We start from the raw sequence: 15,330 nt of genomic DNA, 5'->3' as shown, positions 1-15,330 counted from the left end.
AGACAGCTAGTACGCTGCAGAGGGGAACCTCATGTGCAGTTTGTACTGTAGCAGGCACCAACAGGCACAGTTGCCTGCGCAGGTCTCCATCCTACATGTGCAGCCCACCTACAGCTGCAGAGAGGTGAATTGACCACAACAAATGACAAAGCTGCCAGGCTCAGGGCAGATGAGGAACTGAAGTTCAGGCTACCTGCAAGGTAAACAGAGGCACCAGGGGCCAGATCCCACAGACAGGGTATGTGTAACCATCATTCATGTCGGCAGCATGGCTTAGCGTCATGAGGACAACAGCCAGGAGCAGCCTTGCCAAGAATCCTCACAGAACCGGCATTAAAATGTTCCCCAGCTGAAGCAGGTCACTGTGTCAGGGTTTGGCAGTTTGCTGCATCGGAATCTGAAGCGGCATCCCCTTTGAACCGAACGCAAACAAGCAGTACCTTAATGGAAGTCATTTTACACTCGTTCAGTGTTTAAATGGTGTTTTTAAAAGAAAACCTTAAAAATAAAAAGTATATTTACATGCCAGATACAATCGGCTTTGTAAAAAGAAAGAAATATGTAAATACTGTCTTCACATCAACTTTGGGGAAGTGTTTTTCCCACCAGAGCTAATTGCCAATGAAAAAATTGGCATTTATTTTTGAGGTTGTTACAAAGGGCGTCATAAACTAACTTTATTATAGCAAATGTTGAACTGTATTTGCATTATTTCCATCACATTGTCTTTGTTTTACAAGCTGTCTGCAAGAGCTGTTCTTGGAAGGTCTCCAACAAAGCATTCTCTTTGGGGCTACTAACTGCAAATAAGATTAAAGCTTAATATGTCTGGTAATCAGTTTTCTTTTAAAGAGTGCAATTTGATTTCTTATGGTCAGCTGGGATCCCACGTATCCTCATCTCTTCTGTTTTTCAACTTGCTGCTCTCAATAACCCAAAAAGGCAATTTGCCAACAGATGTCCTTTCACCAGTTTTCCTGAATTAAGAGTGTCATCCGAGAGGTAGTCATGCATGGCTTCTACTCCAGAATCCAGACTTCTGTCTATTAAAGGCAACTACTTTTTTTTCCTTCCAGCCTGGGCAAGAACAAAGCGCTTTATGTCCTCCATTTGTTCTGGTGACATGCAGCGAATAAAGATGGGTAAAGCCCATTTGCTCAAACCAAGTAAAGAGGAGTGGGTCCTCTCTGTACTCCTCACCTATACCACTGACTTGCTCCAAGAGAGCTGCAGCTGTACTGTGTGAATTTTTCTTGATAACAATAAAAATACTCTTTTGGGCAAATGGCAACTAAGAGAGAGCGAGCACCACGAGAACTTGTCTGTCTTTCATGAACCCAGTCCCACACCCCCCAGCTGATCTGATCTCGCCTCCCTTGTAAGGATGGGAGGAGGGAGCAGCTGGGATCTGTGCAGGTACCCTGGAGGGGAGGGGAGAGCACCTTCTCACCTCCCAGGGACAAGAGTCCCAGCACTCTCTTCCCATGGATGCTCCCTGAGCCCATGAGCACACAGCTCTTGTCCGCTTTGCTCCTTTGCTGGGGAGGAGTAAGAGGGAGAACAAGTCTCCTTCACCCTATTCCTTCCCCTGTATTGGACTGGAACTAGGGCACCGTCCTGTATCTGAGGAGAAAGTTAAGGACAGAAAAACAGTGAGACTGGACCGGCAAAACTGGACTGGGTAAGCCTAGTCCTACAGATATCATGCGAGTTTTACAACCTAGTAATTATTGAATCATTTGGTACAATGTGCAAGCAGAACAGCAGCCACCCTGTGCTGCTGCCATCTATGCTGCACATTGTACAACAGAAGGGTCAGGAGTTGCAGGAGACCATGAATCATTAAGGAAAGTGTTTGGTAAAAGAGAATGCTGTTGGCGACTCTTGCACTTTCTTTTTGTCCTAAATAATAATATTCCTGAAATCCATCTTGACTGATACTATGACTTTTCCTATTGGGCCTACTGGACCAAACCACCAGAGGCCAACATTTTCAGAGTGTTCGTTCCTCATCGGGAGCTAGGTTCTCAAATCCCAGTCCTTAATTTTTACTTGTGTTAACTCTCCTATTGAAAACAAGCTTTAGGACAACATCAGAGCATATTGGTATATTCATCAGTTTGGTTGTCAGAGGTCCAAGATGATTTAAACCAAGTTTGCCAAAGGAGGTTGCTTCTAGATATAAACATTTCAAAGAATGTAAACACCAGTTTTCAAAACGTTGTTAAAAGGTTTTGGCAGGTATGAAAGTGCTTCTATTTCCATCTACATTAAACCTGGAGCATATTCATTATTCTTACATAGCCTGTTGTTATTCCATATGTCATCATTTGTTTTGATACTTATTTCTAAGTTCTGTTACAGGAGAAAATAAGAGCACTGTGTTTCTAGGATATTTCTGGCACAGCAACGACATGTTTTAATATAGTACAAAACATTTAATCCAGTGAGAATATCCACAACTACAAAATGCAGATGTTTAAACCACAAAAGAAAAATAACTATTACACTTCATTCAAACATACATGTGACTGAAAGGACTGAGGATTTATCACAAACAGCTCTAGCCTTTACAAAGTGAAAGTGACTGGTCCTATTCTGGAAGAAATATGAATGAGCTTTCTCTCAAGAAAAATAGAAGCGGCCTGAGGGCAACATGAAGGTATAAGTAAAACTCTAAAACATGAAGTCTCTATTTTATTTTTACCGGAGTAGCTTTACCTTATGGATAAACAAAGACAAGATATAATTTTATGTAGCCATTTGAAAGTTCATAAGCCTGGTTAAAGCAACTTTTCTCAAGCAGTCTTAAAAACAACAGTAAAACTAGCAACTAATATGTTTGCCTGATATACTGTCACGTCTCCATGACAGTAAGGCCTGTCTAACCATTCGTTCTCCCTGCAGATGGGATCCCAGTGTTCCTATTTCAGGAGGATGTTTTTGTCACTGACTTAAAAACAGTAAGTGATTAAAGCGAGAACAGATACTAAATGTTTTCACATAAAAGCCTGCCACAGATTTCTCACCCAAATGCTTCCATCTATCCCTCACTATTTACCATTGCTGTTAACACAGCGGGTCAGCAATATAATTTTTTGCCAAATGTGAAACAAGGCAATTTTGTAGGGGATGCCGGAGGCCACTTGGAAACCAATTGCTTGAAGGAGGAGGTACCTTATGAAAAGGGACTGTAAAAGTGGCACCCAAGGGCTTCAACTTTGTAGCTCGATGGCTTCTTCAATAAATAGGCTCTGTTTATCATATATAGAAGAGCAAAGGAGAGGAAGCGGGCTTCCCACAGACAGGTCTGCAAAACGAAGGTACCGTCTGCTCCACACATCATAGATTAACCACAATAAAAAGGCTGAATTCATCAGTGTAGAGATATGCTGCATCATTAAATTATGCCTTCAGTGACAACTGAATAGTCCATTTGCCTTCAGCAGGTTTCTACTGGAGGCAATGATTGGAACTTAATAAACAGTTGTGTTAGAAAAGCACTATTTGTTATATATACGGCCTGTGAAGCACAAGCAGCAGAAGAAAGCGGGAACATTTCTTTTTAGTTACAAGCATCAGAAGAAATTACTGGCAGGTAAAGGAAGTGGACTGACATGATAAAAATACACTACTTACCACTCACTTTTCAGGTAGGACAAGCCCTTAATAAGTATTTGGTAGGTTTTCCCATTAGTCTGGTGTTCCTACTGTCAAGTGTGGATTAGTATTCCCACATGTTATTTCCAGTCAAAGGACTCCACCCATAATCTAGATTCCAGTTTTATTGCCCAATTAAGTTTTTAAAACGGTCAACATCCACTGCAATTCAATGATTTAATTATATTTACCTAAATGACATTGCAAATGAGCTACGCCTGCAGGAATGGATGGTTTGGGTCAGACCAAAGGTCTGTCTAGCTTCATACCCGCTCTCTGACACCCCCCAAAGTGGGTACCCAGGAAAAGATTACAAGGGCCACTACAAACACATGGTGGCAACTCCTCAGCTTTCAGCCAAACTTGGGTTTAGTTTCTCTTTTCAATACAAAGGTGATTTGCATTTCACTTATTTTCTATAACCTGCAAAGGTCTGCAAAGGCAATAATCCTGTAGATCATCCTCAGCTAGGTCTCCACTTAAGTGTATGTTTAATTGGAATGTACTGGCAATACTTAATTGCTGCAGGTGAGCTTTGTGGACATGCAGGCTGCTGGCAAAAGCAAAAGGCAAGTATCACCTCTATGTCTTAATTCAGTTTCTCTCTTATGATCTGGCCCAGACCATAGGAATTCATGTACTGTCCCTAGGATTTTGATTTCTGGAACCAGTGGATGACATCTGTGTAGGGTCAAATAATTTATCCAAAGTATAAAGAGGCTTTTCCGTAAAACCAAGGAATAATCCATCACTCAGGCTTCTTTGTTAACAATTTTCAAGTATTATGAAATTGTCTAACATTCTTCCAGCTCTGTTCTTATTCTTAAATCCTTCTACCCCACAATCTTGAAGTATATGCAAGCATAAAATATTTTATCCAGGATACATTTGAGTAATAAGGGCATTCTAACAATTTTTATTCTGTCTTGCTGTGTAGCAATGATCTTTGATATTAGTACATTCACTGCCTTCCTTCCAGGGATGCACTGATTTTAGACAAGGTGGGTAAAAATCATTTCATCTGGAACTGTTGTCATGCTTACTGCCTGATTCCTAAATCCTGCACTGGAACTGAGTACACCATGGCTGAGCACAAGCCCAGCACGGAGGAATTAGGGAAAAAAATCCGGCACCTCAAGGTAGTACTTGGCAGCTGCTGTTTCAGCCCTAGAGCTACAGCAGCTGCCACAGCCAAAGCAGCGTTGCTTGGAATGGACAAAATAAAGAAGATCTGCCTGAACTGTTGATCTACTTCTCCTTCCCACCTTGTGGCTTGCCTGCATTTTTTAACTCTTCCTTTACGCAGTGCAAAGAGCTCTACCTGGATCGTAATCTTGTGGATCCAGGAGAAGGACTATGTTTTCATCCCTATTACACAATACAGCCACAGAAACCTCCCCTCCCTTTCCCCCAGCCCCACCCCAATATTATCTTGTTAAATTAAAAATAAGCCTTTTTTTATATATATGTTCAGAAATCCTAGCAGAGGTGAATAGTGCAGAAAGATTATTTCATCACATGGAGCAAGCAAAGAGACTGTGCAAGCAATGAGCTACACACTTAGGAGGAGATGAGAAAAAGATGGAGCATATAATCTAGAACCAGCACAGCCGCATTAAAGTAAATTCATGTATTTAATTTTATATGAATCTATTTTCATACCTTTCTTTTCCTCCAGTCTTTTCTAAAAAAAGGTTTAACTCTCCAGAGTGCCATTTCTGAGATGGCTTCCCATAATGCAAAAGAGAAAAGTCTACAAGCTTTCCAGTGTAAGCAAGCAGCAGATGTGTGCGAGCCGAGAGCTCAGTAAGTAGGTATTTCCAGAGAGCTTAGATAAAGTGCTTAATACAATGCCCAAATACCACAAGTCCCAGTGGGATCTTGAAGCCTGCTATGGAAAAGAGACGATGGAAGAAAGTCAAAGACAAGGCAGGAATGTGATGTTTCCTTTTTGAACCATTTCAAAGTCTGACAACCTTTGTGTGAACCTATCAGTCTGATGAAGTCAACAGCAAGATGCAGCGGGTAGCAGTGGCATGGAAGGTAATATAGTACCTTCTTGGGGTTATAAACTGCATTCCAGTTGCCCTGTACTAATTCTGGGGCATCTCCACAGCATCTTGGCTAATCACTTCCATCGGAGTCAAGAGTAAGCACAATATCATCATTTCCAAAATATTGTTTTAAAGTTTGCACCTTTGCATCTAAACAAAGTCTTGCTCTTTGTCCAATTATCTGAATATACACAAGATCTGAGTATTATTAAATATTGGGAACACTGGCACTTTGGTTAGTGCAAGTCTTAGGTAAGTAAACATGTTGTACATCCACCATACTTTTTACCTGAGGTTCTCACAACTGTTGCTGATGCAACTGTCTCAGTCCCATGCTACGCTTACGCCAAGGCCAGAAGACACCACGCTGAATCCTAACCAGACTTTACATGACCCTGTAATGAAAGTAAGGTTACCCTTGCTTTCGGGGAGGCAAACTGGGGTCTTGCCTAAGGTTGCAAAGCAAGTCAGTGACATAGTGCCAAAAGGATTCAAGGTCTTACCTCCCCTCCCATTCCTGTGCTTCATTATTAAAACATGCTCCTATTCTGTTACATGCATCTCAGTTTTCACTACAGCATTATCACTGTTTAGCACAGTTTTAACAGTAAAACTTACTTTATGATTTGAAATGTCCTTTGGATAAAGAGAAGGGTTTGGAGAAAGAGAAAAGCGATTTCTTCAAAGATACACTCCTGCCTTGCAAAGTAAGTGTTAAATCTCTCTAGCTGAAAGACTATTTATGGTCTGCATAGTTATTCTTTCAGTGTATGACATCATCCTTAGCACATGCATAGCCCAGAAGAGAGTAAATTATTCTCCCTGAAAATTCCTTTCATTACTCTCAGATTGTTAAACATCACCTAGTGGCAAATTGGTAACTGATGTCTGTTGTCTGCAATTGATTTGCATGCTTATTTCCTTTGTTACACACTGGGGTCTCTTACCTTTTGTGTCTACAATAGAACTAAAGATGTAAATATTTTAGGATGCTGGGAATAAATTATGCTAGCTTATTTGCTTTTTTCTAAACCTGTATTTATTTACTTTTTTAAAAAGGCTTTTTTCTATTGCAAACAATACTCATTCACACAGTTACATATCCTCTACTATTACCTCAGCTGTAAAATACAATTTTCTATCCAGCCTTTGACGTGGGACTTCAGCCTGTTGTGCAGCCAACTTCTGCCCATAGCCACTCTCTCTGACTTTGCAAAGGAGTGACCTTTTGAAGTTAACACTGTTTTATTCATTCAGTATCACTACTCCAACTAGTTGAACAGTATCAGTATGATCTGAGGCCTCTGAAAGCAAAAGGTTTAATCAGAGCCCCTCATTCAGTCTTTGGGAGTATTCTTCAGAAAGACAATACAGGCTTAAAATTGATTTCTTGCAGGACCTCTCAGTGGCTGCTGTAAAGAATAAGGAGACAGCATTGATATGAGTCCCATGAGCAGAATCACTTTAACCTGAAGAATGCTGGAATTCCCAAAAGCTGAACAGTGATGAAAGCAATTACCTGAAAACACAGGCAATGTTTTGATGTTTTTGCTGTTGCCTTTTTTCTTCCTGGCTTTTGGAATTGTTTTTCTCTTAGTTGCAGCAGTAAAGCCAGCATCTGCAGTTTGCTGCTGTCTACTCAGTTAAGCAAGTGGCAAGTATGACACTTTTGTTATGGTGGATCAGGCCCTTAATCTGAATGGTACTGTCTGTAATGAATCAAATAACCTCCAGGGCATTTCTCTTTTATATGGCACAGCTATTTACTTCTGTAGAAATCATGCTTTTTAGGCACAAAGTGCTGCACTTCTAACACCCAAACAGTGATGAACCTCTTGGTCGCATATTCAAACAGAGGAGGAAATGCCTCCCTTTCTAAATTTCTTCTAGCTATGCTGTCAATCAACCACAGTCTATATTTCTATTAAATAGACAGATTTTCCTTCCCTCATGTGTCCAATATATTTTTTTGTTTGGGTTCTCATAGTTGCTCACTTGCTACATCCCAAACAACAGGTCCTGATGTTCTGAATGGCGCCTTTATTAGGATTGTTGTTCTAGAGGCACCTCCCTGGAAATTTGATTGAATTTTTAGATGAATACAGATACAGAGGTGAAGAAAGGAAATGTATGAAACTGATTATTTTTCTATTTGAAAACTAGTTTTCCTGCTGTTCTAGACAGATGGAGAGGAAAAAGATGGTACTTAATGAGGTGGGACATATTGTACTTCTTGACAGCACTGCTGAGCCAGAATACCATTTCTTAACATGAAAACCAATGCAGTAGATAATGTGCCTTTCAAACACAGCTTTAAAGTGAAAACCAATACACAAATCAACTTATCTCACCTCATTTTCTCATAGCAATGATAGACTAGTTTGGTTTTATTGCCTACATTTGTATTTATTATCGTTCCCTCTTCCTCCCATTTCCTACCTCTCTCTTTTTTTCTCAAAAGAGAAAATAAACAGATGCTAGAAGAGTAACCCTCAAGATAAAGATACCTAAAAGACCATGCACAATTTCCCATGAATTCTTTCAAAGCATGCTGCTAAAGGAATATGGTCATGCACTGTAAGCCTCATACTGAGCTCTGGTCAGTGTGGGACATTGTTTTACACCACCAGAATATAAATGCTGTTCTAACTAAATCAAAAAGCTTACAAAGTTTATAAACTTACAAAGTTTAGAAATTCTCTGCTGGCAAGGTTGAATTGTCCTCTGCTCTGAAACTCAAGATTGAAACCATCTGGGAAGAAAAAAAAAAATGATGTATCAATGATCTAAAGTGAGCTTGTGCTTTACATATAGCTTATTAATAAATATATAGTCAGACCACATCAATTCTACTGAGCAAATCCAGTCTGTAGGAAGCTTATTTTAGGCATGTGATTTGGGAAGCATACAGAAGAAAAGGCTCATCCAGAGCTGGTGCAGTCAGTTGGAAGAATGCTGTTGACTGGAATGGATTTCAGAGGACCCCGATAAGTAACAGTTGGATACCTTTGGCTGTCAGCATTGGAGCTAACAAAAGCTGTGGTTTTCTACACTTACTCCCAGCTACATAGAAGCCAGAGTTACCTTGACCATCAGCGTTCATCAGCAGGTTGGAGTGTTTACTATCTCAGGTCTACAATCCTTCCCCTCTCAAAAATCACAATGGCTGTAAGACTCTTTTCCCAATTAAGGCCAAATCAGCGGACCCCTGCAGCAGCACTCAAAAAATGCAACTTTTGAAATTTCATGAAGCCAACTCAGACTCTTCAAATGTAACTTTGGAATAATTCTAATTTAATTGTTGTCTTTTGCCCCAGAGTTTTTGTGCCTATGTGTTTGAATTAGCATTTTCAAGCCAAAACCTGAAAGCCTTTTGCTGTAAGTAACAGTAGATGTTAATGTAAAAGCTAATGGAGATTGTGCTTACCACTGAATAAGGCACAAAGAAAAATAAGAGCCCCAAAGAATTTACCATCTAAGGGCTCATTAAATTCAGTGGGACTACTTCCAAGATTAAATGAACACTTCTGGGCTAAGTATTTGTGAGATCAGTTTCATTTTGCAGACATAAGATACAAAATTGCCCCTTGAGACTGGGAGAATAATTGTGCATAACAGGAGGCATGTACTCACTCTTACTATACTCAACAGCAACACTTTAATGATAGTAGGAGAGCCCTCTGGAGTGCTTTTTATATACACTCACTCACACGCTTCCATATATGTATATAGAAGTTTTATCTTTATATACATATATGTATGTGTGTCTGTGTATGTGACTTCCAGTTACATAAATACATATTAAAATCTGCCTATATTCATATATATATATATTAAAATGCAATCTATCACTCCTGTATAGCATATGCTGTAATATGAGAATACATAAGCTAACAAAGCAAGAGGGCAGTTAGAAGACAGAAAAGCTTTCATACAGGTTGCAACTTCATTCCCATAAGATATTAGAGGTCCCAATTCCAATTTTAGAGTCACATAATCTACTTGAGTATATGAACTACTCTTCTTTCAGGAGGAATTCTAGCTCCCACTATGGTCAATGGAGAGTTTTCCTCTGCTTCCAAGAGGAATCAGCCCAGGCCTTAGTGCATCCAAACAGAAATCATTCAGACAAGACTATAGTGTCCTTGCTGATGCAGGAGTTGGGTCTTGTAGTTATATATGTTAAAGCGCTGGATAGTTCATAATCACCAAGAAAGGAAAAAAAAAAAACAAAACAAAACACAAAACCCACACCCAACCAAGCCTATTTCTTATATGAATTGTTTCAGATGTAGCAAAATTCCCTCTTTGCAACCTATGGTACAATTTTAAACAATCAGTTAGAAGTTAATGAAAGTGGGAAAGTGAGTATTGGCCACTGCTTTGGGATTAGGTGGGTTAACATTGCGGCAAGACATAAGGAATTAAACCTGAAAATTACAAGGGATTATGATTTGCAGGAAAACCCCTACATCTCACCATGCCATTCAAACTTGTTTCTGGTATTAACATTGAGCTCCTACCAGGTTGGGTTTTTCGTTTATTTTAACACTAAATTGAGATTTATGCAAACATTCCTGAAATAGGATGAATTTATTATATCAAGTAGGAGACTGAAAACTGCCTACATGCCTACAAAATCATCATTGCTCCATCAGTTAAAATTACATCCCATATTGCTCTCATTTAATCAAAAGCCAATCTTCTTAAGTTATTAAAAAGTACTGGCTTCTTGACATTAGCTAATACCAACATTAAACAAACAAACAAAAAAATTAATAGCTCATCCAAAAATTAAGGCAAGTGTGAAAAGGAAAAAAAAAATCTTCATATAATTGGAGTAGACTCCTTTCTCCAAGAAATAAAAAGAAAATATTGTCAATTTTCAACAAGCATTTGCAGAGTACACATTAAGAAAATCACTTAAGATTTCATCATGGTAAAAGTAAGATAGCATCAACATTTTAGATTTTGTAACATCTGTTTACAGTCAAGACTTTTTTTTTTTGAAGTACTATAAATTGGCAATTGTTTATCTACAGTAATGGACTCAATTACTGCTTCCCCACATTATGCAATGAGCATATTCAGTAACTGAGAAAATTAAGCAATAAACATATACTTTGAGCTACAGCAAAGCCTTGCCAGCATTAATTCTGCCAAATCAGAAGACATGCACACATTGCAATGTCATTTATTTGCACTTCATTTTTTCAGTACTTTGTCCTTCGCTGTTCACTTCTGTAATGCTAATGTACTGTTGCTTTGAAAATAATTAAAATTATGGTCTGACCACATGCAGTTTGAACAAATAGGTGCATGACCTTCAACCCTACACAGAAACACATTCATGCCAGACAAGAAGGTTATACAGCATTAGATAAACTACTACGTGCATACTTACACACATTATAAATGTCAATACGCTAATCAAAATTTTGAAAGATGTATTTTGATTGCACAAAGATGTGTACACTACAGGCTTACATTACAGATACTTAATATTTTTAAAAGTCTCCCTCAAAATCTCAGTTTAAACACCATCATTTGTTCCCAGCCTGTAAATCTGCCAGGAATATTCTTAATTTCCATCAGTTTTTCAAGCTTTTTTTTGTGGGCCCAACACTTAAGTTGCTGATGGTTGCCTCTGAAGGCCTAAACCTCCTTAACTTTACTAAAGTCCACGGGAGAACAAAAATGCTTCACACCATCAAACTTGCATTATCTAACATCTCTTAGAACTCGCTAATTGGGAGAGACAGAATGTCACTGCAGATTAACGCACCTTCTTTCACTTTGAGCACCTGAGTTGAATCTAATCTGCACAAAAGTGACTAAAAATCAATCTAATCTGACAGTGGTGAAATTATTAGATATAATTATATGCATTCTCAGATCCTTACCTGGAGAAGACAGATTCTTTAGGACCTTTCAGAAGAGGAATTTAAAAGATATTTGTAGGGTTTTTTAAAATCAAACCCATGCAGAAAACATTTGCTTTCGATCATAAAAGATGAAAGGTGATAAAGACAATATCTTCTGTTCATATCAGCCCTTAATATTTGCTACAGGAAACAACACACCCCCAAGCCAGAAGTGTGTTGGAGGAAGGAAGGAATTGGGGGAAGGGAAAAACCTTGAAAAGTATTCAGATGCACCATTTTTAATTACACAAAAACATGCATTACATTTTGAATGACGGGCTCCTCTCCATTAAAGGAGCAGGGATCTTAGCTTGCTCATACAATGAAATAATTAGCAAAATTTCTCGCTTGCAAAGGGCTGTATACATCCAATGCAAGCAAGTAAACTCAGCCCTTTTGCCAAACTCAGAGCAAAGGACATGACCAGGGGAGCGTAACCCTGACTTGAAGCTACCTTTTTCCTTTCACTCAAGTTTGCTGAGCTGTATTCAACTACAAGTTAGGAAATAAAAAGGACGCTACCGCAGGCTTACACACTTTTTGACAATAATCTCAGCAATAATATAACACTAAACAGTGCTGAAAAAGAATCTAGTTTGTTTAAATACTAATCATGCCTACCAAAAAGCTTCAAATGCATTCACAAATCTTTTTACCATATAACAGGACATACTCAACAGCACACTGTTAACAATGTTCTTCATCAAAATCTTTCTTCAAGCAGTAAAATGCATCCATTTATAATTCCAGTATTCCAAAAATGAAGACACAGATGATGAAATCGTTGTATTCTGAGCATTAAAAAGCACAGCAAGTCTGTGTGTCAGAACTAGGAATGCAATACTGTGATTAAACTAACAAAATTGTATTTGGTGAAAAGAATAGTTTCTCATGTAAAAGAATCGCGTTGTTTGCTCCTACTGTCATCTTTTTATGCCCACAAACACATGGACAGTGGAAATCCAGTTGATACAATCTATCTGGATTTCCAGAAGGCTTAAGGAACCTAAGCTCCTACCAAAAAATAATGAAGGTTCTTGCACAGATGTGTCACAAAATCTTTTGACAGTGCAACCTGTCAAAAAATAGGATATAATTGCCTAAAAGAGTTAGAGAAGTAAATAGTCCTCCCAGAGATCTGTCCTGGGACTTATGCTGTTCGTTGTATTTATCAGTAAGCTAGAAAAGGGGTGTAGCATCAGTAAGCTAGAAAAGGGGTGTAGCAAGGTGACAAAAGTTGCTGATGCTACTTCATTATTTAGGGTAATGAAGGTGAGGGCTCATAATGAAGAACTACATACAGACCTTATGTGACTTAGTAATTAGGCAATAAACCAGCACAGGAAATTCAATATAGATAAACATAAAAAGATACACAGGAGAATAAAACTGTCCAAATTTCCAATATACAATGAGTCAACCAGTACTACTCAGGAACAGAGACCTTGAGGTCATGACAGACAGATTATGGATATATATGCTTAGTGCTCAACAGCAGTCAAAAAAAGAAAAACAATTATTGGAAAAGGAATTGAGACTAGAACAGAGAACATCTCTTTGCAACCTGTGGAGTGCCTGCATCTTAAATACTGTGTGCAGTTTGTTCCCTCCATCTCAAAGAATATACAGTAGAGCTGAAAATGTTCCAAACAGGGCAACAAGGAGAATCCAAGCACCATCTTCCATATAAGAAATAGCTAAGTAAGCTAGAACTCTTGAGTCTAGAAACAGAAACGTTTAAGACTGAATAAAGTAAAGGTCTATAAAGTCTTTAGTGGCAATGGAGAGGGTGGGTCTTCAATGTCTCTCCAAAAACAAGAGCCAAAAAGCACCAAATGAAGCCAGAAAGCGAGTCAAGTTCAAAACCAAGAGAAAGAGGTGGGTCTTCACACACGTGATTCAGCTTCAGGAACTTCTGGTTGTGGGATACCATGAACGCCAACAGCTCACACTTGTTCAAGGGGCACCGGACAAACTCGTAGAACTGGAATCTACCAAGAGCTACTAAATACACAGAAACCATCTACAGAACAAGTATCGTCCTGTATGAACAGTTGCCCTGTTCATACAGTCTTCCCCACACATCTGCTTTCAGCTCTCACTGAGGATGGTGTACTGGGTTAAACAGTCTGACCCTGTATGGCCAGCCTCACATTCTCACTTCTCTGTGTGAAAGCACATGCCTTTTACAAATAACGATGGAATTGACAGAATCACAGAAAACAGAACTGGAAAAATTCTTGAGAGGTCATCTAATCTACTCTCCTGTCTCTTGGTAGAATCAGTAGTGCGTGATCTTTTGTGGCAGATGTCTAACCTGTTTTTCAAAACCTTCAAAAGCAAGCTATTCTAGTGCGAAGCTGGCCTTCTCTGAAAAAAGCTCTTTGTAATATAACCTGAATCTTCCTTGCTGCAAAGTTAATCCCTTTATTTCTTCATTGTTACAGACACAGAGAGAGATGGTCCCTCCCCCCTTGCAGTGGCCTTTCATATCCTTGGACTTATCTACCAAAACCTAGAAAGAAAACCCAAGCCCTCTCAAATTGTAGTCAACTAATCATTGAAAGAAAAAAGCCAAACACCAACACCCCCGCCCAACACCAAAATTCCTCTACGTATTACCCACTTGAGTGCATCACAGAAAGTAACAAAACAGATTGTTCTAGTAGGGTCGTTACTAGTACAAAAAAACCCCACAACTGTGTGGAGTACAGTTAGTGTATAAAGAATGGCCTATACTGCTCAGTAAATTGAGCTCATCTACAACAGGCACAGAGAACAGCTTACTCCTTCCTTTTCTGCAGAAATCTCCTCCAGCCCCCTTCTCCTCCTCATGCCACACACATAATCCAAATTCTCAATCACTCTTCACAGATCACGCTTCCTAGACCTCAGAGCATCCTCTTATTCTCTTCAAGAAAGATAGCAAAGATTTGGAGAGAGTCCAAAAGTGCAATGCCCAAAGCTAGACATAGCATTCAAATTGAGCCTAACCAAAGCTTTGACGAGTGAAAGGATTACAGCATGTGCCTTGCAGGCTTCCTGCTTGTGTGACGTTCAGGTTTCGAGGCACTGCAATACCGCTGATTCATATCCAGCTCATAATTCACCCAAGCTCTGCAATGCCTTCTACTGCAACTGTTATCCACTGATTTTTACCCAGCCCATGATTTATGTTGTTCCAATATTCTTCATTTTTTTTCTGTCTTATAGAACACTTTTTCCCCCCAAAAGAGATGATATTTTGGGGAATTTCACAAAAATTACATTGATGATAAGTAGTATCAATCTGCTTCTCTCGGTCACCTCACACGGTCCCTATGGATTTCCCAGGGTCAACTGACCAGACTCTTAAAGATCACTGGCTGTAAAAATAAAGTATGAATTTGTGCTTGTCTGTGCTGATTTATTTATATTAAAAAACAAACCAAACAAACCCAACAAAAAACCAACTGCTATCTAAATTCTAATTTCTACCCTCCAACTACAGTCTCCTCTTGGCTTGGTATCACCTGCAAATTTAGTTAGGGGTGCTTTTTGTCTATCTCATCATCTGGTTTGTACAGTAGCAACTCAGCAGAGACTCTCACAGACCTTGGCTAAGACACTGGGTGCAGTCTGACTAGTTCTGCACCCACCAGAATGGTTTATCTAGCACCTGAATTCCTAGTTTGCATTTGCAAAAAAAAAAA

This window comes from Ciconia boyciana, chromosome 2 (assembly GCF_034638445.1).
Source record: "Ciconia boyciana chromosome 2, ASM3463844v1, whole genome shotgun sequence".
NCBI lineage: Eukaryota > Metazoa > Chordata > Aves > Ciconiiformes > Ciconiidae > Ciconia > Ciconia boyciana.
The sequence above is the reverse complement of the archived record's forward strand: the minus strand, read 5'-3'. Positions refer to the sequence as shown.